The following is a 23,683-nucleotide window of genomic DNA, read 5'->3' on the forward strand; positions in this document are numbered from 1 at the left end:
GAAAAGAGTATGTTTTCATGTAGAAGTTAAATGTCATCAACAGAAACTAATGAAGGTAACGGGGGAGTGTATAGAGGATGGGACTAAAGTAGATCGGGTAGGGTAAATAGTGGGTGTAATATGGGAGAGTTCAAGATGTATGGGCATTAAAGACAGAGAAGGGGAGGTGAAAGAATTGGAGGGAGTGAAAAGGGGAAGGGGCTAAGTAGAAGTCCCTAAAAATTGAAGTCCTAAGAGGAGCTGAATCCCCTAATAAAAACATGAACAGTTAACTTTTCTTCAGTAATGAACACCTTCCTGAACATTAATGGACGCCTTCCTGCACTTTAATGGACATCTTCCTGCACATAAACAATCAATAATGGCGATTGGCTCTTTCTATGTGTGCTGCAGAATGCAGCACACATAGAAAGAGCAAAAACAATAATTTCTACTCGTATTGCGATTCTAAGACCAGGCTTTCCTTGGCCTTAGTTTTGGGCGCTGCCCCAGCCTTGTAAATCTGGGGCAGCATCAAAAAGCAATGGGTGTTGTGGTGGAATGCCCACTACAGCACCCATTGCACACCCCTTTGCCACAGCGGACTGCAGCGGAAAGGGGCATATTTACAAGGTGGATTTAAGCCACGTGAAGTAGGTTAGCACCACCTTATAAATATGGGGAAAGCCGGTATGCCACCGGAGCGTCATAAAAAGTGACCGTCCGGTGGCGTTAAGGGCTTGTAAATATGTCCCAATGTTTTTCCTGTCTGTATTTATTTTTAAAAGTGAAAAAATACTGAAAATTGTGCTTCAATAAGTGACTTTCCATGCGGTCTGTTGTGAATTCCAAGCCAACAGATGAGCAGATAGATAGCATGGAGAGTTAGAAACTATTAAGTTTTCTTTAAATATACCATATGTTAAAATATATTTTTGCGTGTAGTCATTTGCTATATTTGGCTACTAAATTTGCTAAAACGTGACAGACATCATGGTATGGGTGTATGTTTATCAGTTAAATAAATGTGGAAATGTACCAGTTTTGACTCCACTTATTCGTAAACGACAAAATAAATAGGGTTAAATACTAATAGGATGGCCAAAAAATAAATATGGATAAATACAGACGGAAATGTTAGAAAAATAAATATAATAAAACCGGGAGCCTTATATATAATTCTCCATCAAAGAGAGAAGTGCCCCTTATAATTCAAGGGCCACATTTGTTACCATATTTAGAACAAGGATTTATTTACTGAACATCTGATTGACAATCGTTTATGGTTTGATCATTCAATCACCAGATCATCAGTCACAACCACCCACCTCAACTCTAAAATAAAAAGAAAATACTGATGCATGCCACTGCAAACATGTCCTTTTCAATACTTTTACAGAAGCATTAGGTAAGACCATATCTACTGAATATAATTCAGTAGAGGAGCAGTGCCTGACTTAAAGCTGGATAACTCAGGCAAGGATATTCCTGTGCTTATTAAACATAAAACAACCATAAAACTCAAGAAACCCGCTCCCGGTTACAAGTTACAAATGCAAAATGTTCTAGGCTATGTCAATCAGAGATGCACTTATGTCAGAATTTAAGAAGCAATGGCTATTTATAAACAAGCAGTTAAAACTATCAAGCAAACTTTCGACTCAGATAAGCTCCTAGAAATTGGTCTTTCAGTTAATTAAAGAGCTAATAGATGACACAAGGACAACTGTGGAAATTACTCCATCACAAAACGTATGTACAGGGTTAAATAAGACATCACAGATCAGACTAAAGGTAGAGAAGGAACGCTCTCAGCAACACCCACACCCTCTTCCATTATGCCCTTTTCTGCTGCGGATCTCTGTGTGGCAATACCCAATTTAAATTATGGAACCCCTGTTACCCCTTCCAATAAACTTGAAATTATTGCAAGATACATTAATAAATATTTTAAGAACATTGGTTAAGGCTATGCTCTAACAGGGTTATGTACCTAACCCATTTTTAAAACAGCTATATTTACTCTTGGGTTCTTAAGAATTCAGGTGCGGACTATACCATCATGAAATATTCTCAACCCATATCTCTCTTACGGGCAGCTGCCAAACTGTTGGAGAACCATGTGGTCAAGCAATTAAGTAAACATAGTCAACTCGTGAATGTACTCAAACCCACTCAAGCAGGTTTGTGTCCCACCAACAGCACCGAATACGTGCTGCTGGTAGGTCTTGAAACCTCACATTTGAAGCAGACCAAGGCAGGATCAACACACTGATATTACTTCATTTACCGGTGGCGTTTAATACCATAGACCACAGCATTCAGCAAGAGTGCCTAAAAGCAGCTTGAATTATGGAAACCTCTCTGGCTGGTGTATATAATATTTGAAAGATCATATCGCTGATCATTTGACTGGTGGTCTTTGGTGCAATCAATGTAAGTTCTCCTTGGATCTAAACAACGGAGTCTCTCCGAAGTTTTTTTTTTTTTTTTAATGCAGATTTATATAGCATGAACTCAACCCAAAGGTATTGGAGCGCTTTACATGATTAGGCATAGCGTAGAAAGCTGGCACAGTAATGTTCTGGCAGACATGAAAGGGAGTGACCACCTTAAGAAGAAAAGATGCATATATCCGGAGTCCCAGGTTGTATGGGAAGAAGTTGGTGTACGGAGGGTGGATTGACAGAGCCTGAAGTTCACTCACCCTCTTGGCCGCTGTAATGGACACCAGGAAAAATGCCTTAATGTTCAGGAGCCAGAGGGCATCTATGCAGGGCCTCAAAGAGGGAGCACATCAGGTAGGTGAGATCCAAGTAAAGGTTCCACTCCGGAATGACAAAGGGGGCAAATGGCAATAGGTTTTGCAGTCCCTATGAAAAACGAATCACAACTGGGGACTTAAACAGTTAGGGTTTATCCAGCAGCTGCAGAAAAGCTGAGATAGCTGATAAGTAACCCTTAACAGTGCCCTGGGCAAGATCTTGCTGGGCTAAAGAAAGAATTTAACAACAAAACTCCAGCAGAGATGCAGAAAGAGGATCCACCTGGTGTGATGAACACCAAGCCAAACATGTATCTCGACTCGGGTGTAGACGGTCTGAGTGGCAGGATGCCTGACTGGCAAGATAAGCCTTCCTTCCATCTATCAAAGGGAGGCTGGTTCAGGCGTTTACAGACAACACCACCTCCTTGCGGTATTGTAACAAACAGGGTATGGTGCGGTTGTGGACTCTGTGGCAGAGTCTGTGATGTCCAGTCCACACTGAATGGCGATCTTTGCTGCATCCCTGTTGTCCACCAAGGCCTGGTTGAGGATGGCACGGCCCTTCTCCGGCAGCATGGGTAGCAGCTGCAGAATGCAGTTCCACAACCCTTTGGTAGTATCGGCCCAGGAGGCATGCGTTGTTTACCGACCGCAAGGCAATAATGGTGGAAGAAAGTATGGGATTTCCAAAGGTATTCTGCCTCTTTGATTCTGTATCCAGTGGAGTGGTAGTGAACACTCTCAAGTTGACCTTCGCTGTCGAGCCCTGAGCCACCAGGCTCTCAGGGGAAGGGTACTGGGAATGAAAGGATGGCTTTCCAGGGGACGGTGCAGACGGGCAATCATTTGTTGCACAGGAGCCCCTGTCCAAGTTTCTCCTAGGCCCCCAGGAGGACATCTGTGAGGGCTTTGTTAAAGGAGAGCAAGGGCACAGAGGAGCCCTCCCCAGGTCAAAGCACCTTAGTCAAAATGTTGGTCTTGACCTCGGCAACTGGAGGTTGAGTACCTCTGCACATCACAATGGCAAAGGATGTGGTCTCCCGAAGCCTGGAGAGGACAGCATCCCAGAGTCCACCAGGAGCTTTATCAAGTGCTTGCGAATTACCTTTGGGTGCATTGTCTTGCACTCAGTTTAGGCACCAGAGACAGATCAAGTGGGGATCGGACACAGACATCTGCCTGTAGCAGTCAACACTGAGTTTAAACCCTGAAGGTTTGCAGGGAACTTGTCCCTAGCACAGTGGGAGCAAAACTCAAAAAGAACTAAAATAAAGTTTTTAAAAAGTTGGTTAAAAAGTGACCAGGGTCACTATTGGTCACTGTTGGCTGTTGGTGCGGAACGAAAGGACCTGATGTCAGCGTGCCGGAGTGGCGCCTATAGGGGCACTGCAACATCACTTCTGACATGGGCGATGCCACTGCAGAGCTGCATGACGCCATTTACCAGTGTGCCCAGGTACTGCAATTTTTTCTGGATACAGTTTGACACCTGGGGAATAGTTTGAGGTCAGAAATCTGCGTTTAGATAGAGTCTCTACCAGAAAAGGCATCACTGAAGGTAAGTGACTTGTTCAGCAATGCTTACAACGTACATTCATTTTTAAATTACCATTTTCTGATGCAGATACTCTCATGATAATATTGTCTCCCATGAGAGCCAACTCAAAATAGATAAAACCTCACTTCTTCATTCAACAACATTTCACCAACCTAATGAAATCCTACAATCAATATGTTACCTCCCACACATTCAACACTTCAACCCTTCTTTCATCCTTAGCTGGCCCACACACTCTGTTTCCTTAAGACTCTTAAACAAGGATACCTCTGCAAATGGCAGGAAGTAAGAACTCGCAAAAACCTATAGATTTACAAAAGACCAGTCAAGACTGTTAAGGTAGCCCATGTCAGGGCCAAATCAACTTTTTTTTAGGACTAGATCACTGCAATACACATTCACTTGAAATGAAGTGTCAGTGCCATCTCCTGTTTAACCAGCCCCACACCCTCAACCCTCTCATACCTGGCAACTTGCCTTCTTGCCCACACTTCTTCCACTAAGCCCATACCCACAACCCAGACAGCAAGCACCTCCTGTGTGATCAAACCAACAAGCACCTAGCTCCCTCCTCTAAAATTAAGACCTTCCTATTTCTATAACATCTTCTATCTGACCTCCATCTACAATATTTCAAATCTGCGTGTGTCTTAGTACTACTAAAACCAACCAGGCTTACTCTGCCTCTAGTAATGGCCATTTTCCCAACTACCTTTCTTTTCAAACACTTGATTTTTCAGTTTTCAATCATCTCACTTGTTACTTCTCATTCTACATTCTCCTCCATCCTCTCCAACCCGGCTTCTGAGCAAATCGTTCCCTAGACACCACCCATATGATGTTTCAAACATTATCACCTCTGCACATCATTATCGCGTGTACTCATTCCTAACTCTCTGGATTGCTAAACTGCAACTCACACAGTCAACCACCCCTCTTTGATATCATCTCTTACTTCTCTTACTGGCATCATTGCAAGAACCTTAGACTTGCACTCATCCTAGGCGCATGCGTTGGAAAGGGCAGTGTTGGGATTAATGAGATACAGAACAGTATTAGGAGTATAAAACAGTTTTACTGAGGGAGCGAGAGACAGACAGAGGAAGAGAAAACAGCAGACACGGAGAGATAGATAAACACGAGGAAGCACGAAGGGCGATTAGGGATTCTGCATAAACGTTTCGCATTAGTGTGCTAGAACGGTGCCAGAGTAACTGTCGGTGGCAACAGAGATGATCTAAAAAACCAAAGTCAGCTAAGAACACTGAAATTCCACGAGGCAGCGAAGGGCAGAGTGGACAGTAGGATGCAGTTCAAGGGCTGTGGTACACAGGAGAGGTTCAAGTTACCGCATTCGCTGTGATGCTGAGAAACTCACTGAATGTAATGATATGCTTCATGAGTCATGAGAGAAGTAGAACAAAGCTTCTGGTGACCCACCAAAATGGCTGTCCACCTCAAAACCATGTCTGCGAAATCAGACAAATTTCTAAAACGCATTGGCGGAGTTTTCTGGCTTCCCCTTATTTCGCTGATGCAGGGTTTTATTCTTGCAGTCCCACAACTGGAATGTTTCCAGCCAGGGACGTTCTGTAAGCTGAAAACGGACCGGCGTGTTTCGATTCATGGTGGTAGAAGGATGTATTCTTATAATGGGGGTGGTGGGGGGAGAGAGGGTATAGCTTAGTGGTCTTTGCGCGGGGGGGGAAGTGGGAAGGGACCATGCACAGAGGGGAATCTACGAAAAAAGGGGCAAGCCCGGGGTTGGGTCAATCCAGTTACCTGCCGAGGGTAGGCAGGCTCCTACACTGCACGACTGGCAAGTGATACTGTCCAACTGCTGAGCCTTTTTTCAGAGAGGTCGGTGTCTCAATGTTGCTAGAGGATGCTATAGCGGCTCCTTTAAAAAAAAAAAACCTTTCCGAGAATCATAGGGGCATATCAACAAGGGCTTTATCTCTGCTTTTTTGGCTTTAAAAGCCAAAAAAGGAGAGATAAAACTAGCGCCCTATCAACAACAGGGTGCTAACATGCAAATTTGCATGTTAGCACCCTTTTACTCTACGCTTCCCCTTGCATCTCTAATGAGATGCAAAGGGGGCGTTCCAGAGTAAAATAATAGGAGAAATGTCGCTAAGCGACATTTCTCCTATTATCAAGAATGTCGCTAACCCTGTTAGAGACAAAAAAAGCAGCGCTAACCGCGGTTAACGCTGCTTTTTTACATCTGGTATTTTTCTGACTTAACCATGATATCCTATGGAAGGTGGATATCATGGCTAAGTTTGCCTGTCCCTATCAACAAGGTAACATGAGATTATCGCTGGGTTTCCAGCGATAATCTCACGTTAGCCTGTTAGCGTGAGGATTTTTATCGCTATTGAGATAAGCGTTGCTAATAGCACGCTATCTCAGAGATAAAAAGTCATGCTAGCCGGCGATAATTATCCTAGCGCTAAGTGCGCTTAGAGATAATTATCGCCGGTTGTTGTTGATATGCCCCAAAGTTAGCGAAGCGCTTAGGGGCATATCATCAAGACAATTATCGCCGCTGTATTGTCCGTTTTCGGCCGGAAAGCGGCGATAATTGTATCGCCCTATCAGCATGGACACGCTAACGCGTGTTTCCATGCCTCAACACCCTTTCCCTGAACACCCAGCTTTGCATCTCTAATGAGATGCAAAGTGGGCGTTCCTCCCCAAAATAACTGGAGAAATGTCGCTAACCGACATTTCTCCAATTATCAAGCTGCACGCTAACATCCAGAGCGATAAGAAAAGTAACGCTAACCTTAGTTATCGCTACTTTCCTTACGCCTGCTTTCAGGTTGACTTAGCCGTTATATCCAATGGAAGGTGGATACAATGGCTAAGTCCACCCTGCCCTATCAGCAAGGTATCGCCTGTTTTCTGTGCGATTGTCGCTGGTTTTCCAGCGATGATCGCACATTATGTAGCTATCGCTGGTATTTTTATCGCTTTTGAGATGAGCGTTGCTGATAACGCGCTATCTCAGCGATAAAATACAGCGATAGCAGGCGATAATTATCCTAGCGCTACGTGCGCTTAGCGATAATTATTGCCCCCTCTTGATGATATACCCCTAAGATTTTTTTAAATCATGAAGGGCCATATTAACAAGGAATGGTGATAACATTATCTGTTCTGGTGTGAACCTGGGCTTCTATGGGAATTCACAATGGCATATTATCAAGCCCATTATCGCCGCTTTAGCGGCAGTTTCCTGCCGCTAAAGCGGCGATAATGTTATCGCTGTTCCTTGATAATATGGCCCGAAGTTCGGAGTCGCAAAAATGGAATATAACTCGTATGATCAGGCCTTTTTCTCAACCTTTCCTAGAGTTTTTCTGTGAATGTTGCTGAGTTGTGGTCCTTTATTTTACAGGTAACCAAGTTAGTCCTTTATTCTGAATAGCCACTGGGTGTCGCTGCTAAACCAATGTACGTTTGTCGACCTTCACTAACTCCGTCTGAATCCGAGTTGCCAGCCGCATTCCATAAGAAAGTTTGATGTTTTGGCCGTTAAGCCAAGCCACAGGCATTGCATAGCGCCTAACTCTTTGTTTGAACACTATAAGTCGTTTTTAATCTTTGACTTCCGTTGCTTTTTGTGGTATACTTACTTTGATACTGAATGAGACTATAGATCCAGAATTAATTTGCATTTTTTTTATGATGTTCTTTCTGCGTAGGCCGCCTGAGAAGCAACCATCTAAGGAGTACACCCGAGAAATGGTCTATAGTGCAGTAGTGAAAGGTGACCCGGGAGAACTGGACGGGCTACTCGAGTATTTGCAATGTAGCAGGAAGAAGCTCTCAGATGAATATTTTAAAGGTAAGCGTATACTTTCCACTGAAGGGCAAATGGGTTATGTTTTAGAGCGAAATTGAAAACAAATGTGTTTTCTCGTTATGAACTGGGGAACATGATTAAAGGATAATCTTGTCCAAATCAATATGTAGTATATTCGCTATAAGAGTTCTCCTGATAAAGAGTCAGTCCCACGTGCGTGCAACTTCAGAACAGTTAAAACGGAAGCATTATCAACAAATTAATATAGTAAAATTGTTCTTTGTAGAATTTCCCATAAATTATAATGTGGGATATATATACAAAAAGGTAAAAGATAATACAGCAGCTTTTATTACAAATGACGGGCCAATTCTGTACATTGTGTTGAAGCGATTTCCCATGTCGCTGTCTCTTACCTTTCCTCTTTCTCTAAAAACTTCACTTCATATTGCCTCTCACATTGGAGAAACTGTGCCTTAATAATCATATGGTGGACGTGCACCTATTTTTACATTTTGTGAGGAAAATAATGTTTGTTCCTTGTCTTTTGATGCAGATGGTGTAATTAAGAGTATGGAAAATATTTTTCAGACATATTTGGTCAAATCCAGGATTGTGGCATTAGCTGGAACATGGAGTGCTCATCAGATTTTTATGAAGGGGGCTCCTGCTGAGGAATAGAGATTGACTACATCAGGGACCAGGAACAGGTAGCCTGGTTGCCATGGAAAATGTCTTTCATGTCTTTGATGTATCAAGGAAAGTGTTTCACAAAGATCGTGGGGAGCCAGTTATTTATCTTCGGTAACGCTCTTTCTGGTGGATACGCTATTTAACCACAGATTCCTTACTTTAAGAGTACCCTAATGGCTACACTCCAGTCAATCGATATTTCAGCATAGCCCATGTGCACCAGTAGGTGCCATCATACTGCTCTGCATCGATCTTGCTCCGCCCTAGAAGTGATGGCTGGAGCTACATATACACGAAAGAGTCTTTCTTGACACTCTGTCTGCCCTCGGAGATCAGAGAACCAGGTATTTGGGCTATTGTGGAGATCTGGCGGGGGAGGGGAGGGGGGTGAGGAAGCTGCAGTTAGATAGAATATCCACCAGAAAGAAGAGCATATTTGCAAGAACTTAACGCAGCCATAGCATCAATGTTTTGACGTTATAGAAGCTTTTTTTTTTATTGCCTTATTTACAAGTTACCGCCAACTTCAGTCAGCAGCACCTTTCCAGCATAAACCTGTATTTTCAAGATCGCCACTTCTGTTAGTGGGACGAAAACGAGATGCAAGGTAGCCATTCCCGTGAAAAAAACTGCAGCTAAACACACTCACTTTGCGACATTTACAAGGAAATTCCAGTACGTCAATAACCTCCCAAAACTGCAGCTAACCCAAATTAGAGAATTTTTTTTAAGGCCAGAAAATAGCTGGTCTTAAAATTGGTGCAAACACTTGGACCCACATATAAGATGTTTGGGTTCAGGGAATAATGCTATGCTGCCCTGCGCCAAAACAAAAGGCCAGAAATGCGCCTTATCAATAAGATAGGGCACATTCCTGGGCCCCATTCATGAAAAGTGTTACATGAATGTGATAAAGCAGTGATTGGACACTTTTCACTGTGCTCTCCTTGTGACACCATGGCTGCCCCGTATTTACTGTACTGCGCTCCATGTCGCAATCAATGACAGATACGTCTAGAATCCTGACGTATCTATCAGCGCTAAAGTCATGCATTTCTGCAGGTGTGTCGAAAGCATGGCGCAACTCAAGCAATGAATAGGGCCAGCCTATCCCTATGGCACTGTGTCACCCTTACGTCTGCCATGAGGCAGGCGTAAGGTTTTGACACAGTTGCGTCTTAGATTTGTCGCAGTGAAATCTGATAGATATCACTGCACCACTGCTATGAGGCTTTTTTGCCTGGGTACACCCACCCTGCATACATCATACCGGACGCATTTATAATGTGGCAAAGGACATTACAAGGTCACGCATATGCCCAGATGCGTAACTTTGTAAATAAGGCACAACGTGGTGCAGAATTCACGCTGCAAGTACGTCGAGAAAATGACGCACTGGCAGGATTAAACTTTTGGAAAGGGCTCATAAATAAGCCCCCCTGTTGTTTTTTTTCCTACGTTGATACACAATGGCTGCCATGCACCAACACAGGCGGTATTCTACCTTTACTAAGCGGTCATTACTTCGTATTACCATTACTACGCATATTTTAGTTCGCAGATGCCATTACTTAGCATGCATTTACTTAGCATGCAGTTACTACGCATGTTCCATTACTTAGCATGCACTTACTACACATAATGGAGTTACTGTGCAAATTAAAGTTTTGGGATACAGGGGTATTTTTAGGGGTCAGTGTGGGTTAGGGTTTTGGGGTGTAGGGAGTATTTTTAGGTTTCAGGGTGCATTTAAGGTTTTGGGGTGCTGGGGTATTTTTGGGGTTCAGGGTGTGTTTAGGTTTTGGGGTACAGGGGTATTTTTAGGGGTCAGGGTGGGTTAGGGTTTTGGGGTGTGGGGGGTATTTTTAGGGTTCAGGATGCATTTAAGGTTTTGGGGTACTGGGGTATTTTTGGGGTTCAATGTGTGTGTTTAGGTATACCTGCAGAGTAACGGTATGCTAAGCAACATCATGTAGGGCCATATGTATCAAAAAAGAGTTTTGCGATTCTCAAATTGCTATTTTTAGCGAATCACAATTAGAGAATCGCAAAATGCAATGTATGTAGGATTTGCTAAAAAGTTTGCGAATCCTACATATTTCTTATTTGCGAATCGCAAATTGAGATTCGCAAATAAGGAATACCTTCCCATTCATTCCTACAGGCTAGGAGGCCAATATGAATGAATAGGAAGACATTCTCAATTTGCGATTACCAATTAGAGAATCGCAAATTGAGAATGCAATTTCAAGGTTGCAAGGGTGCCAAAAGGACACCCTGTTGCACCCCTGAAATATGCATGTGTTCACATTTTGTGCACATACATGCCCTAAGGGCATGTATGTGCGACAGATGGCACTTTTAAAAAATCAAAAATGTGCTTTTTTAAAGAAAATCGCAAATTACTACCAACTTGAAGTTGGTGGTAATTTGCAATTCCTTAAGGCCAATTAGCAAATTTCTGGTGCTTTCAGAATTGCATTTAAGGAATCGCAATTTGCAATTACTTAATTGCATTCGCAAAATAGAGAATCGCAAATTTTGCGATTCTCTATTTTGCGATAGCCTTTTGGATGATACATCCCAAAAGGCTTTTGATTGATGTTATGAAGGAAGGGACACCTATGAATCCAGGGTATTTTCTCCTTCTCTGTGTGCTGCAGAATGCTGCACACATAGAAAAAGTGAAAATAAGAAGAGCAATGAAAACATTTATAGCACCTCACAAACCTCACCCTTGATGTGGTATTAGATTCAGGCGCATTCTGAAGGTCTGCGGTTTCTCATAAAGCTGGGAATGCTTCAGATTCCATTGGTTTGGCGTGGGAACGCCCACAGCAACACCCATTGACCCATGAAACCAGTGAGGGCTCCTCTAGGAAGGAGTGGTTTTCCCAATCCTAAGTGTGCAATGACTGTTTGAACAGCCCTCTCCAGCTGCCAAAACCAGTCAAGCATACTTTCCCCGTTCTCCATGCAGGCTGCATTACATCCTGCATGGAGAACATGCCCAAGCCCACAGTCCCTAGTTGAGCGTCGAACCAGAACGCTCAAAACAAATCACAACGCTGCAATGCAGCGTTGTGATTGGTCAGTGGTCAGTGGGGCCTTGCAGTGCTTCCTGTTCCTCGGGGAGAGCAGGAGCAGAGACGCGGGACCCGGCAGCAAGGTACATTAATTTAGGTTTCTATTTATTTTTTATTATGCGCACCCTCACGCAATTGCGACCAACGCGGCCATCACCCACGATTTATGCCGGCTGCCACTGCTTGGAACGCCACTTTCACACAGTTAAATGTGTGAAAGGGGCACATATTTACAAGTCCATGAAAAGACACGTAAATTGACTTTGCCAGGCCTTGCAAACATGCTGTGGCACATTGCGCAACCGGAATGTCAAACATGTGATGTCACAGCCTTGCAAGACTACTGCTAGGGACTCATAAATGAGGCTCTTGGATAATCAAAGAACTCCAACAATTAATCCTTGGCAAGGTCAATGATGCCATGGGCCTCATGCCATTGCAGCTCAGAGCACCAAGGAGACCACTATCACCACCCCTGACATGCATCGCTCATTTGGACAACTGCTCCGTTCCCTTTTGATGATGAATGTACCTGATCCCCTCTAAGTGCTGACCTCGGTAGAACGGAACTTCAGCAACAGGAAGCTGGAGACAAGGAACTGCTGAAAGCCAGACACTCTCCAGAGCGATCTGTAACCGTGGAAGAAGGGGAGACGCAGAACCAGTCAACATGAAATTAGGTTATCTGTTGTCTGAGGAGTCACATCCGGGCGCTGCATGGACTCCGCACAGGATGACCATGTCGCAGTGGAGCCCACGTTGCTGTGGAGGCGTTCAGAGGAAGTGTTGGGATCCTGTCTCTGAGTGTGATTGCGCATCATCGGTGCCGCATGCAGATCCTTCCGCCTCTTTTGTACAACCTGCTGCAGACTGGGGGTGGCTTTTAGTTGTGGTGGGGACTACTTGCTCCACAAATGACAGATTGTTGCACAGACCCTTCACTCCCTGTTCGCAGCACCTAGCAACCTGTAAATTGCAGCCAGGTCCAGCACTGTTCAGCTGCGTCAATGATTTGTATGTCAACATCTGAGACCACTTGCAGCCTTCAAGGGTAGAGAAGGGAGTATTTGATGCCCAACTCTGAGGCATTGCTTAACCACTAGAAATGAGTCCCTCTGCCTCTGCACTCCTGTGGCGTAGTTAGAGAAGAAAATAATGGTGGTGTTATCCACTCTTACTGCCACCAGCTTGCGTACCTCCCTCAGGACAGCATCACGATTCCTGTAGAAGGCCTAAGGGAAAGGGTCTAGGACCTATCCCCAGAAGCATGTGGCTCTCCGGCACTCAATGGGCCTTCCTCCACAACAAGGAATGGAGAGAGTGCACCTGTTGGCAGTAGGTCATGCAACCATGTCTCAGTATATGCCACTGCATCAGCCCCTTCTGCTCCCTCAGGAAGACCCAGGACCCTCACGTTGTTACCCTGGAAGCGGCCATCCGCATTCTCCACTGTTCTTTCCAGTGACTTCACATGTGCCATTAGTTGCTACACCTCCAAATCTGCACTCAGGGTACTCGGGGGGTATTTGGCCAGTTCTTGCTCAATGTTGTGTACCTTTAAAGTCTGCTTGTGATAATATGTGAAGTCAATTGTGATTTTGTCTATGCGGCCCTCAAAGGAAGAACCCGTTTGTTCAAAGGAGGTTCCCACTGCGATTACAGAGTCTAGTTTGGAGTCCAGGCTATTCACTGCCCCGGCTGCCAACGTTCCCCAGCCTCTTTGTTCACTGACATGGAGGAGCAGCCAATTGTCGATGCCGCCACCGTATGCAGGCGGGCTATTGTTGCGCCAGACTCCCAGGCACTATGTATGGCATGCGGCGCAGTGCAGTGAGGCCAGCCGGACCATCTCCTCCAGTCAGGTGTATGCTAGCCAGGAATCTTCGTTCGGGCAGCACCAATGAAAATCCCCTGCACAAACAAAAGCTCACTATCAGGGGCCAACGAAAGGCATCACCACCCAGTCACCTCCTCTGATCTAACAGTGTCAACTAGAGTCTCTGGGGCAGATTTATGTTAACTGGCGCATCCCTGCATATCAGCAGGGATGCGCCAATCATTATGCGCCACAGCTGCGCCACCATGGATGCGCCGCATTTATAATGCGGCGCACCATGGGGCAAAAACGGCACAGATGCGTGACGCATCTGTGCCGTAAAAGTGGCGCATTGCTGGAGTTGCGTCGCAAGTGCGACGCAGCTCCAGCAATGTTCTGGGGGGCCCTATCTGTACAATGCTGCGTCAATCCTTACGCCTGCTTCAAGCAGGCGCAGGGTTTTGACGCAGCATGGGCCTAAAAGTGACTGAGTGAAGTCTTGTAGATTTCACTCAGCCACTTTTAGGAGGCGTTCCTGCGCCGGAACGCCCCCACCTGCCCTGGAACGCCTACATGTGGCGCAGGGCTTTACAACGTGACGCATCTCCCAGATGCGTCACGTTGTAAATACCCCGCACCATGGCGCAGGATTTGCGCCGCTGCTGCATCACAAAAGTGACGCAACGGCGGCGCAAAAGTGGCGCAAGTGCAACATAAATCTGCCCCTCTGTTCCCAGTACCCTAGTGAGGGGCGTTAGATCAAGCGGTGCACCCATGGGCTTGGGCCTGAACCGACACTGTGCCCCTGGCACCGGCCGCCACCTATGGCTGATATCAGCGACTAGAGCCAGTATGTTGATTAGGCCTGGGCAGTAAATTCCGTTCCGTTCGCGGAATTTGCGGAATTTGGGTAATTTCGCGTTCCGCGGAGAACGCGAAATTGCCCAAAAATCTGCGTTCCGCGACTTCGCGAAATTTTTTGCTTGTTCGCGTTCTCAATATGCGTGTTCGCGAGATATTTCACCCCGAGCACGCAAACAGCGATCGCGAACAGGAAAAAAGTATCGCGAACAAGCAATTCCGCGTGTTCGCGGAATTTCTGCGTGTTCGCGGAGATTTTTTACCGTTTCGCGGAGATTTGCGGAACGCGATTACGCAAATTCCGCCCACCCCTAATGTTGATTCCCCCACCAGTCTTGTGCAGCTCAGGGACCCCACCCTCCACAGCGTTCGACCAGCGCCACATCCTCCGGCCTGTGATGCAGAGAGACGTGGCCCAACATTGGCAATCTCCTCCGTGCACCCCTGTGTAGTGGTGGTGCGTGTTATACAGCACAGACATCCCTACATCGGTGTGCAGGAGCCCCTCTATCGATCACAGCTCCAAGGGGGGCCAGGAGATCTTCTCACACAGGTCAGCAAAGTGTCTCCAGGCAATCGGCCAAACTTCGTCACCAGGTCAGTGCGATCACCGGCGCCTCAATGTTTTCCGCCACAGCCCACAGGTTTGGGCCCTATGCAGCCCGTCTCCACCGTCAGGCCGCAGTGACTCCACAGCACCGCTGCTTCCCACTCCGGCTCTCAGATGCAGGCCCAGCGAGGCCTCTGGTCCTCATACATTGTCCACACTTCCAGGCATCGGCTGCCATCGTGTCACAAGTATGGCACTATGAAAAGTGCTGCGCCACTTTTTATTAATGAGGACGATTCTGTATTTCCTCTTCGTCTGGTACTCTGACTGGTGGTCCTGTCAGTTGGAGGGTTTGGGGGAAGGGTCGTTGACCTGTGCTGAACTTGGCCCTGGCTGCTCTATTCTGCATTCCATTGTTTTTTTTATTTTTTTTCCTTAGAGTTGTATTCATATTTTTACCTCTTGAGGCTGAAAAGTGAGGTTGGGCTGACTAACGTGATTTCTTTTGCCGCTAATTGGCCTTTCAGCACTTTTCTCTCGCTAAAGTTAATTTTTTTATCACCTTGATTCTAGTGTTAGCGGCAGTTTTCACCGCGGCTAGCTGATACTATCACCATATCGCCAGGGCGATAGTTTTCGGCTACAAACCACCTAAAAAAAATTACCGCTAACTTCAGCAACAACTGCTTAGCACCAATTCTTGTTACTATACCCCAGAGTGTTATGGAAGGTATGAAACCGATCTGCTGGATACTTCTAACCACAGATTACTCACCTTTTGAATAGACTCCCAAGCAGTACCTCCCCTGTTGGTGGGTCTTTGGAATGACTCAGATCAAAATGTGCTAAAGTACTGAACAACAGACAATAATGCTTTGAGAGCATGTGCATCGATGCCCATGTACACGCCTGAAAATATCCAGGACAGGCACTCTGCATGCCAGCATAGTTGCAGCAGCCTTGACCCTGGTGGAATGGACTCTCGGTCCTTCTGGAGGCTGCTTCTTGGTCAGCGCAGAGTGGATCTCGTGGCAGAGGTAAATCCACCTACATAAAATTCTCTTCTGCACTTCCTAGTCTTTCTTTGCCCGGGAGAAATCCACAACAAGGAAATTGATTGGGATCATATCGCAAATGTCTCTGACTTTCTGACTGGAGGGAAGACTCAGTATGGCTCAGATGAATGGGAGGATCTGCAAAGAAGTCAGGTGACTTCAGCACATTGATAGTGAACCCTACAATGTTAGAATGGTTGTCTTTGTCTGGAGGTGGTCCACGACTGACAGTGGCAAGCCTGCCTACAACAACCAGTCATCACTGTAGGAGAAGCCTGATACACCTGTACTCTGAAGGTATGCTGCAACCACTGCCATCAACCTCTGTCTACTCCCCCAAGCTAACTGCGACCACCTCCTTCCCTATGCGCTGCACTCACCAACCCAGGTGTCTGCCTACCGGGGGTGGGGGGATGCGCCTTCTTGGGACATTTAGTGTCTCCCTTGGAGTGCCCATACCTATAGCACTCAGTACACCTGGAGACAAACCTCCATGTCTACTTACTTCTTTTGCTCAGATTAGAACTGGTTACTGTTGTTTACATGGGAATTATTTTGGGGGGCTTTTGAGAACTCCTTATTTTTTAAGTTTTTCTCCCCCCTCTTTCTTCTAGTGGGACCACAGCTACCCTTTCGGGAGATCCCCCAGATGCCTTTTTCGACACTGATACTGGCCTAAAGTTGGACCCCCTCAGCAAGCTTCCTAGGGTCCATCAGCTTGCTGTCCACTAGGTGCTGGCACAGCTCTATAATACAAATATTGAGCATGTGCTCCCTCAAAATCAACTTGTACAGCCCATTATAAACAATACCTTTGCTGCCCCTCACCCAGCCATTCAGTGCCTTGCTGGCATAATTCAAGAAGTCCACCCAAGACTGATTTAGGAGCTTGTGGCTGTCCCTGAACCTCTGGTGGTTCTTTTCAGGACTCAGCCCAAATTTAGTAATAAGTTTGACTTTCATTGGGGCATACCGGGATTGGTCCTCTACTTCTAGTGTGAGTAGTATGTCCCTCTTGACCAGAGGCATATGTTTTCACAAGCCACACATCCAGTGCTCCTCTGTGCTCTAATGTACCCTCAGGGTTACCTCGTAAGCAGAAAAACATTTATCTATATCATAACCCTCCACATATTTGGGCACCAGATTTTAGGTATCCAGAGCTTCATGTCTCTTTTAAATACTGTCAGTATGCTGCCACCAGGGCTGCTGCACTCTACTTGTTTCTCTTTAAGGTCCAGCTATTTGAGGCCCTTCTCGTGAGCCAATCTTTTCTTCCCAGTGCCAGTTTCCTTTCCTCCATCCTTAGTTGAGCCTTAGCCTGAACTCCATCTCTGCCTTCCTGTCTGCCAGCTTCACTGGGGAGGGGCTATGCAAAGAGACATTGCATCCTGCTCTGTCAGGGAGTTCCAACTCAGGAGATATGTCATCCCCCTCCCCTGAAAGCTGCATTTCAAGGCTGATATCCAGGTCCTGATCCTGGTCATCCATATCATTCTCTCATCTGCTCCTCTGTTGGTGTTAGTGACGGGTAAACCTCCCACCAAGCCTTCAAAACTTTCTGCAGCTCCAACTTCTTGGTACCCTTCTTGGTGGGAAGCCCCCTTTCCTTGCAGAACCTTTTTTAGTTCAGCCAAAGTGTAACTTCTCAAGTTGGCCAGCTCAAATTCCATTACTGCAGGAATGGGCACAGACAGTCAGGTAGCAATGAAAGTAGATTTGGATAAACAAAAAGTGCCAAACAAGAAGAATTTAAAAAGCTTGAGATGGTCCTTAATTATTTAAATAATGTGGTAGTGTAACACAAAATTAATTTACCGCACTGCACAAATACAAGTCCAAATCCCGCAGCTGCCAACAGTGTAAGAAATTGGGTTACTGGTTAAGGGGGGTAAAATCCTACTCAAACAGCAACGCAATCCTTCTCAGGGTGCAGTCATAAGCAAACACTAAATTAACCTGTGCTCAGCCCTGGAGTAGTTGTGCACAGAACAGTCAGGCTTAACTCAGAGGCAATGTGTAAAGTATTAGTGCAACACTTCAAACAGTAATAAAGTAAAAACACCATAAAAGAAGAATCCCACACCAAATTAGAAAATGAGAGTAATTGTTAATGAATAAAATAAGACCAAAACCAAATAAATCCAATCAGTAGAACTGGAGATTTGCAGGTTTAAAGGTTTCAGTGGAAACAGCGTCAAAAAGCACAAAGCGCCACCTGTGGATATCTGCTCGAGCCGAACTGGCTCAAAGTCACAAGTTCAGGTCCACTGCGATGGAGTGCAGGCCTGCTACAGGGACCCAGTTAGGCCCGCTGAACAAGAGTACCTTAAGTCCTAGTTGTGGAGCTTTACAAGGTCCTGGGTCGAGGATGCACCATGCAGCCGAGGAGGTGAGAGTTCTGGGTCGGAGATGCATCATCCACTGTTGGTTCTGGGGAGCTGTGAGTTATGACTAGTAAATCTATACTTCCCTCTGTGCACTTACCTTTCGATATATTGTCCCTGTGTATTTTGTCCATGATATTAGTGTGCCACGATAATCTTGTACTTGATATTCAAGATTACAATCTGTTTCTTAGAAAAAACAAAAATCTCCAATTAAGTGCCACCTTCTGAACAACATAACTAAACTTTTTTATATGTTATTCCTACAATCAGCCAAACAGTATGCCTAAGTTTATACTTTTTTGTCTTAAATAAAATGTTCAGTTTTAAAGTAGCCTCTTTTCATTGTAAGTGCACCAGCAAAGGTGTCCCATGTACAAAATGCATGAGATGGTAATGTTTACATAGTTCAGCAAAGCCACCTCTGGGTTCTGGTAACTTTATAAATCCATTAACCTTTGACCATTTAGTTTTTTTCACCAGGATTCATCAGTGCCATTATGTTTTTAAAAACAACATTTTATTGACAGTTAATGCAACGAGTACAACATTTCACTGTCTCTTACACCAATCGCTGTATCATCAAACAGGCTTGCTTACCTTCAATCAATCAATCAATCAATCAATCAATCAATCAATCAATCAATCAAGGGGCTTATAAAGCGTGCTACTCACCTGTGAGGGTCTCAAGGCACTGGGGTGGGGGAGGGGTGGGAGGGGCAGCTCCGGATCAGTCGAAGAGACAGGTCTTGAGGTCCTTCCTGAATGTGTGCAGGGTTGGGGAGTGTCTGATGTTCACAGGGAGCTCGTTCCAGGTCTTGGCTGCGAAGTATGAGAAAGCTCTACCACCTGTTCTGTGTCTGTGGATGCAAGTGACCTCTGCCAGGGTGAGGTCAGCGGAGCAGAGGTTCCTCTTGGGTACGTGGAAGGAGACTCTCTTGTTGACGTATTTGGGTCCGATGTTGAGGGATTTGTAGCTGTGGGCGAGGAGTTTGAAAGTGACACTCTTCTCGACGGGGAGCCAGTGGAGATCTTTTAGGTGTTGGGTCATGTGCTCGCAGCGTGGAGTTCCCAGGACGAGTCTGGCTGCGGCATTGTGGATGGTTTGGAGTTTGTGTAGAAGAGTTCTGTTGACTCCGGCAGATAGGGTGTTGCCGTAGTCCAGTCTGCTAGTGATGAGAAAGTGGGTGACGGTCCTTCTGCAATCGGGGTGATCCATTTGAAGGTCTTGCGGAGGCTGCGCAGGCAGTTGAAACTGGTGGAAGCGACAGCGTTGATCTGGCGGTTCATGGAGAGGGAGGAGTCGAGGATGATGCCGAGGTTTTGTGCATGGTCTGTGGGGGTGGGTGGCTTCCCGAGGGCGGAGGGCCACCAGGTGTTGTCCCATGTGGAGGTGCAGGGGCCGAGGATGAGGACCTCGGTTTTCTCTGTATTGAGCTTCAGGTAACTGACTTTCATCCAAGCTGCGATGGCCTTCATTCCTTCGTGGAAGCAGAGTCTGGTGTCTTCGGGGTTTTTCGTGAGCGAGAGGATGAGCTGGGTGTCGTCAGCGTAGGATACTATGCTGAGCCCGTGCTGTCAGATGATGGCGGTGAGGGGGGCCATGTAGATGTTAAAGAGCGTCGGGCTGAGCGATGATCCTTGGGGTACTCCGTAGTTGATGTCAGTGGGTTTGGAGAGGAAGGGAGGGAGTCTGATCCTCTGTGTTCTGCTGGAGTGGAAGGATTGGATCCAGTCGAGGGCAGTTCCTTGTATCCCCGTGTCGTGAAGTCTGGCTGCGAGCGTGCGATGAGAGACGGTGTCGAAGGCTGCAGAGAGGTCCAGGAGGATGAGGGCCGTGGTGTGTCCCTGGTCGAGTAGTAAGCGAATGTCGTCTGTGGCGGCGAGGAGGGCGGTCTCGGTGCTGTGGTTGCTGCAGAATCCAGATTGTGAGGCGTCGAGGATGGCGTTCTCTTCGATGAAGGCGGTCAGCTGGGCGTTTACGAGTCTCTTGGTGTCTTTGGCCACGAAGGGGAGATGGGCCGGTAGTTTTTCAGGTCTGTTGGATCGGCCGTTGGCTTCTTGAGGAGGGGTTTCACATCGGCCCGCTTCCAGACGTCTGGGAAGGTGTCTGATCTGAAGGAGACGTTGATGGTCCATCCTAGTACAGGTGCGATGGCGGCGGCAGCCTAGTGGAATATGTGCGGTGGGCAGGGGTCCGTCGGGGCCCCTGAGTGGGTTTTCTTCATGGTCGTGGTGGTGTGTTCGGTGGTGGCAGGATTCCAGGTCGTGATGCTTGGCTTGTCTGCGGTGGCGGAGTGCGGTGTGGTGTCCGGCATCTGTTCGCTGGAGTTGTCATAGAGGGCCTGGATCTTCAGATGGAAGTAGGAGCTGAGCTTGTGGCAGAGTTCCTGGGAGGGTGTAACGTCCGAGGCTTCGCTGGGGGGTTTTGTGAACTGCTGTATGATGTTTAACAGTTCCTTGGCATTGGCCGCGTTGGCCTGAACTTTGTCTCTTATGAAGGTCCTGGGGCTGGTCTGGATCTGGAAGTGGAGGTGTTCTGTGTTGGAAAGGGGGTCGCTTGTGCTGGATGTGGAGAGTCGGAGGGGGGTCGTGCGATAGTGAGTCCTCCTCCTGGGCGGTGGGGGCAGTCCTTTCTCTGGATCTTGTAGCCGTCTGGGATGGCGGTGGCGATGTCGGGGCCGGAGGTGGTGTTAGTCCAAGTTTCCGTGAAGAGGGTGACGTCGGGTGAGAGGGTGTTGATCAGGGCCCGGATCTCTACGGCGTGTCGGTGCAGGGAGCGTACATTGAGGAGGATGCATGTCAGGGTTTCGGTGGTGAGTGCATCGGGCGGGCCTTTGGCGGTAGTGGGGGCTTTGTTGATGGTGAAGGATCTACGGCAGGGTCTGCTTGAGAACGGCCCATGAGTGGTGTTCGGCGATGATCTATTGAAGTCGGTACGTCTTCCGGGATTGAGTGCGTGTAGAGTGGCGGCGGCATAGCAGAGGGGCCTGGGCGACCTTGCTGTCCTGCACCTTCGAACATAATCCCTCCCTCAACTACATAAGTGCCATTATTACCTTACAATTCACAGTTACCTGTTATCTACAGCGAACCAGGGGGTTGTTGGTCCTTTTCAGTATGAGAAAACAATGTATAATGTCAATGGGCCTAACATGGCCACATTTTGACCTATGTAGTGAGTTAAAACTATCTTCCCTTCTGCCCCTTTTCCTCAGATACGGAGACCGGTAAAACCTGTCTGCTGAAGGCCATGCTGAACTTGAAGAATGGAAAGAATGACACTATTCCTCTCCTGCTGGATATTGCAGAGAAGACAGGCAACCTGAAAGAGCTAGTGAACTCCTCCTACACACATCCGGACTATAAAGGTGAGAGTTGCATGATCAGAAAAAATAGCCCAAAATGCAGCAAAGAGCCCTGATGCCAGGGTTTCCAGTGCTCTTGTTAAGATCTCCAAGCCCTTAGATGTTCAGGGGTATTATGTTATATGTATATTTTATGGCGGCGGTGCAGGGCACTTAGTAAAATAGAATTGCACCAAATTTTGGGTTGCATCGTCTTTTTCCAACAGGAGTGTCCAAGAGACGATTCACAAACATACCTATATCTATGTATCTATCTATGTATCTATCTATCTATGTATGTATCTATCTATCTATCTATCTATCTATCTATCTATCTATCTATCTATCTATCTATCTATCTATCTATCTATCTATCTATCTATCTATCTATCTATCTATCTATCTATCTATCTATCTATCTATCTATATATATATATATATATATATATATATATATATCCATCTCTCAGAGTTGCCCCCAAAGAAAGAGCCCGTACAAGTGGATAACTTTCTCCTGTTACTTGGAGGTTTGCCAGCATGAGGAACAAAGAGCCACCAGTCTTTTCTGGCCGATGCGTTTCGGGCTACACACCCTTTGTCACAGGCATAACTGGAGTCCCAAACATGAAAGCGCACCTGAATGCTCCTTCTAGTACCTGCCCTCGTGGGCGTGGCCGTCTGCACGGACTTCTGGTACTTGTGGTGCCGCTGAATTTTTACTCGTGTGAGTTGTCTTGGTATTCCATATATAATAAAGCTGTTAAATCCCAAGTGGGTTGGAGGACCTCTCCGCTGCTCATGATGCCAAAAATAACTTCTCCACAATTGGCAAACCACTGTCCAATGAGTGCACGCCGGTTGACATCACTCAGGTCTGCTGAGATGCGGCGGGGCTCTTTCACGGCTGGGCCAGCCATCATAAATCCATCTCTCAGAGTTGCCCAACAAAGAAAGAGCCAGCAAAAGTGGATAACTTTCTCCTGTTTATTCGAGGTTTGCCAGCATGAGAAACAAAGTACCACCAGTCCTTTCTGGCCAACGTGTTGTGGGCTACACGCCCTTTGTCACAGGCATAACTGGAGTCCCAAACATGAAAGCGCACCTGAATGCTTCTTCAAGTACCTGCCCTCGTGGGCGTAGCCGTCTGCACGGCCTCCTGGTACTTGTGGTGCCGCTTAATTTTTACTCGTGTGAGTTGTCTTGGTATTCCATATATAATAAAGTTGTTGAATCCCAAGTGGGTTGGAGGACCTCTCCGCTGCTCATGTTGCCAAAAATAACTTCTGCACAATTGGAAAACCACTGTCCCAATGAGTGCACGCCATTTGGCGTCACTCAGGTCCGCTGAGATGCGGCGGGGCTCTTTCACGGCTGGGCCAGCCGTCATAAATCCATCTCTCAACATTGCCCCCAAAGAAAGAGCCCGCACAAGTGGATAACTTTCTCCTGTTTATTGGAGGTTTGCCAGCATGAGGAACAAAGAACCACCAGTCTTTTCTCGCCGATGAGTTTCGGGCAACACGCCCTTTGTCACAGGCATAACTGGAGTCCCAAACATGAAAGCACACCTGAATGCTCCTTCTAGTACCTGCCCTCGTGGGCGTGGCCGTCTGAATTTTTACTCGTGTGAATTGTCTTGATATTCCATATATATAACAAAGTTGTTGAATCTCAAGTGGGTTGGAGGACCTCTCCGCTGCTCATGTTTCCAAAAATAACTTCTCCACAATTGGAAAACCACTGTCCCAATGAGTGCACGCCGGTTGGCTT

General features: G+C 46.5%; 1 pseudogene across 1 annotated transcript in view; it reads left to right on the plus strand.

Moving 5' to 3' along the window:
- Positions 1-23,683, plus strand: part of LOC146858397 (transient receptor potential cation channel subfamily V member 1-like) — a 989,609-nt pseudogene that overhangs the window by 507,687 nt on the left and 458,239 nt on the right. Inside the window, exons 3-4 of the transcript XR_014980020.1 lie at positions 8,018-8,160; positions 21,785-21,937. The product of XR_014980020.1 is annotated as a transient receptor potential cation channel subfamily V member 1-like (transcript). The remainder of the gene's footprint in view (positions 1-8,017; positions 8,161-21,784; positions 21,938-23,683) is intronic.

This window comes from Triturus cristatus, chromosome 3_2 (assembly GCF_964204655.1).
Source record: "Triturus cristatus chromosome 3_2, aTriCri1.1, whole genome shotgun sequence".
In the NCBI taxonomy this organism is placed as follows: domain Eukaryota; kingdom Metazoa; phylum Chordata; class Amphibia; order Caudata; family Salamandridae; genus Triturus; species Triturus cristatus.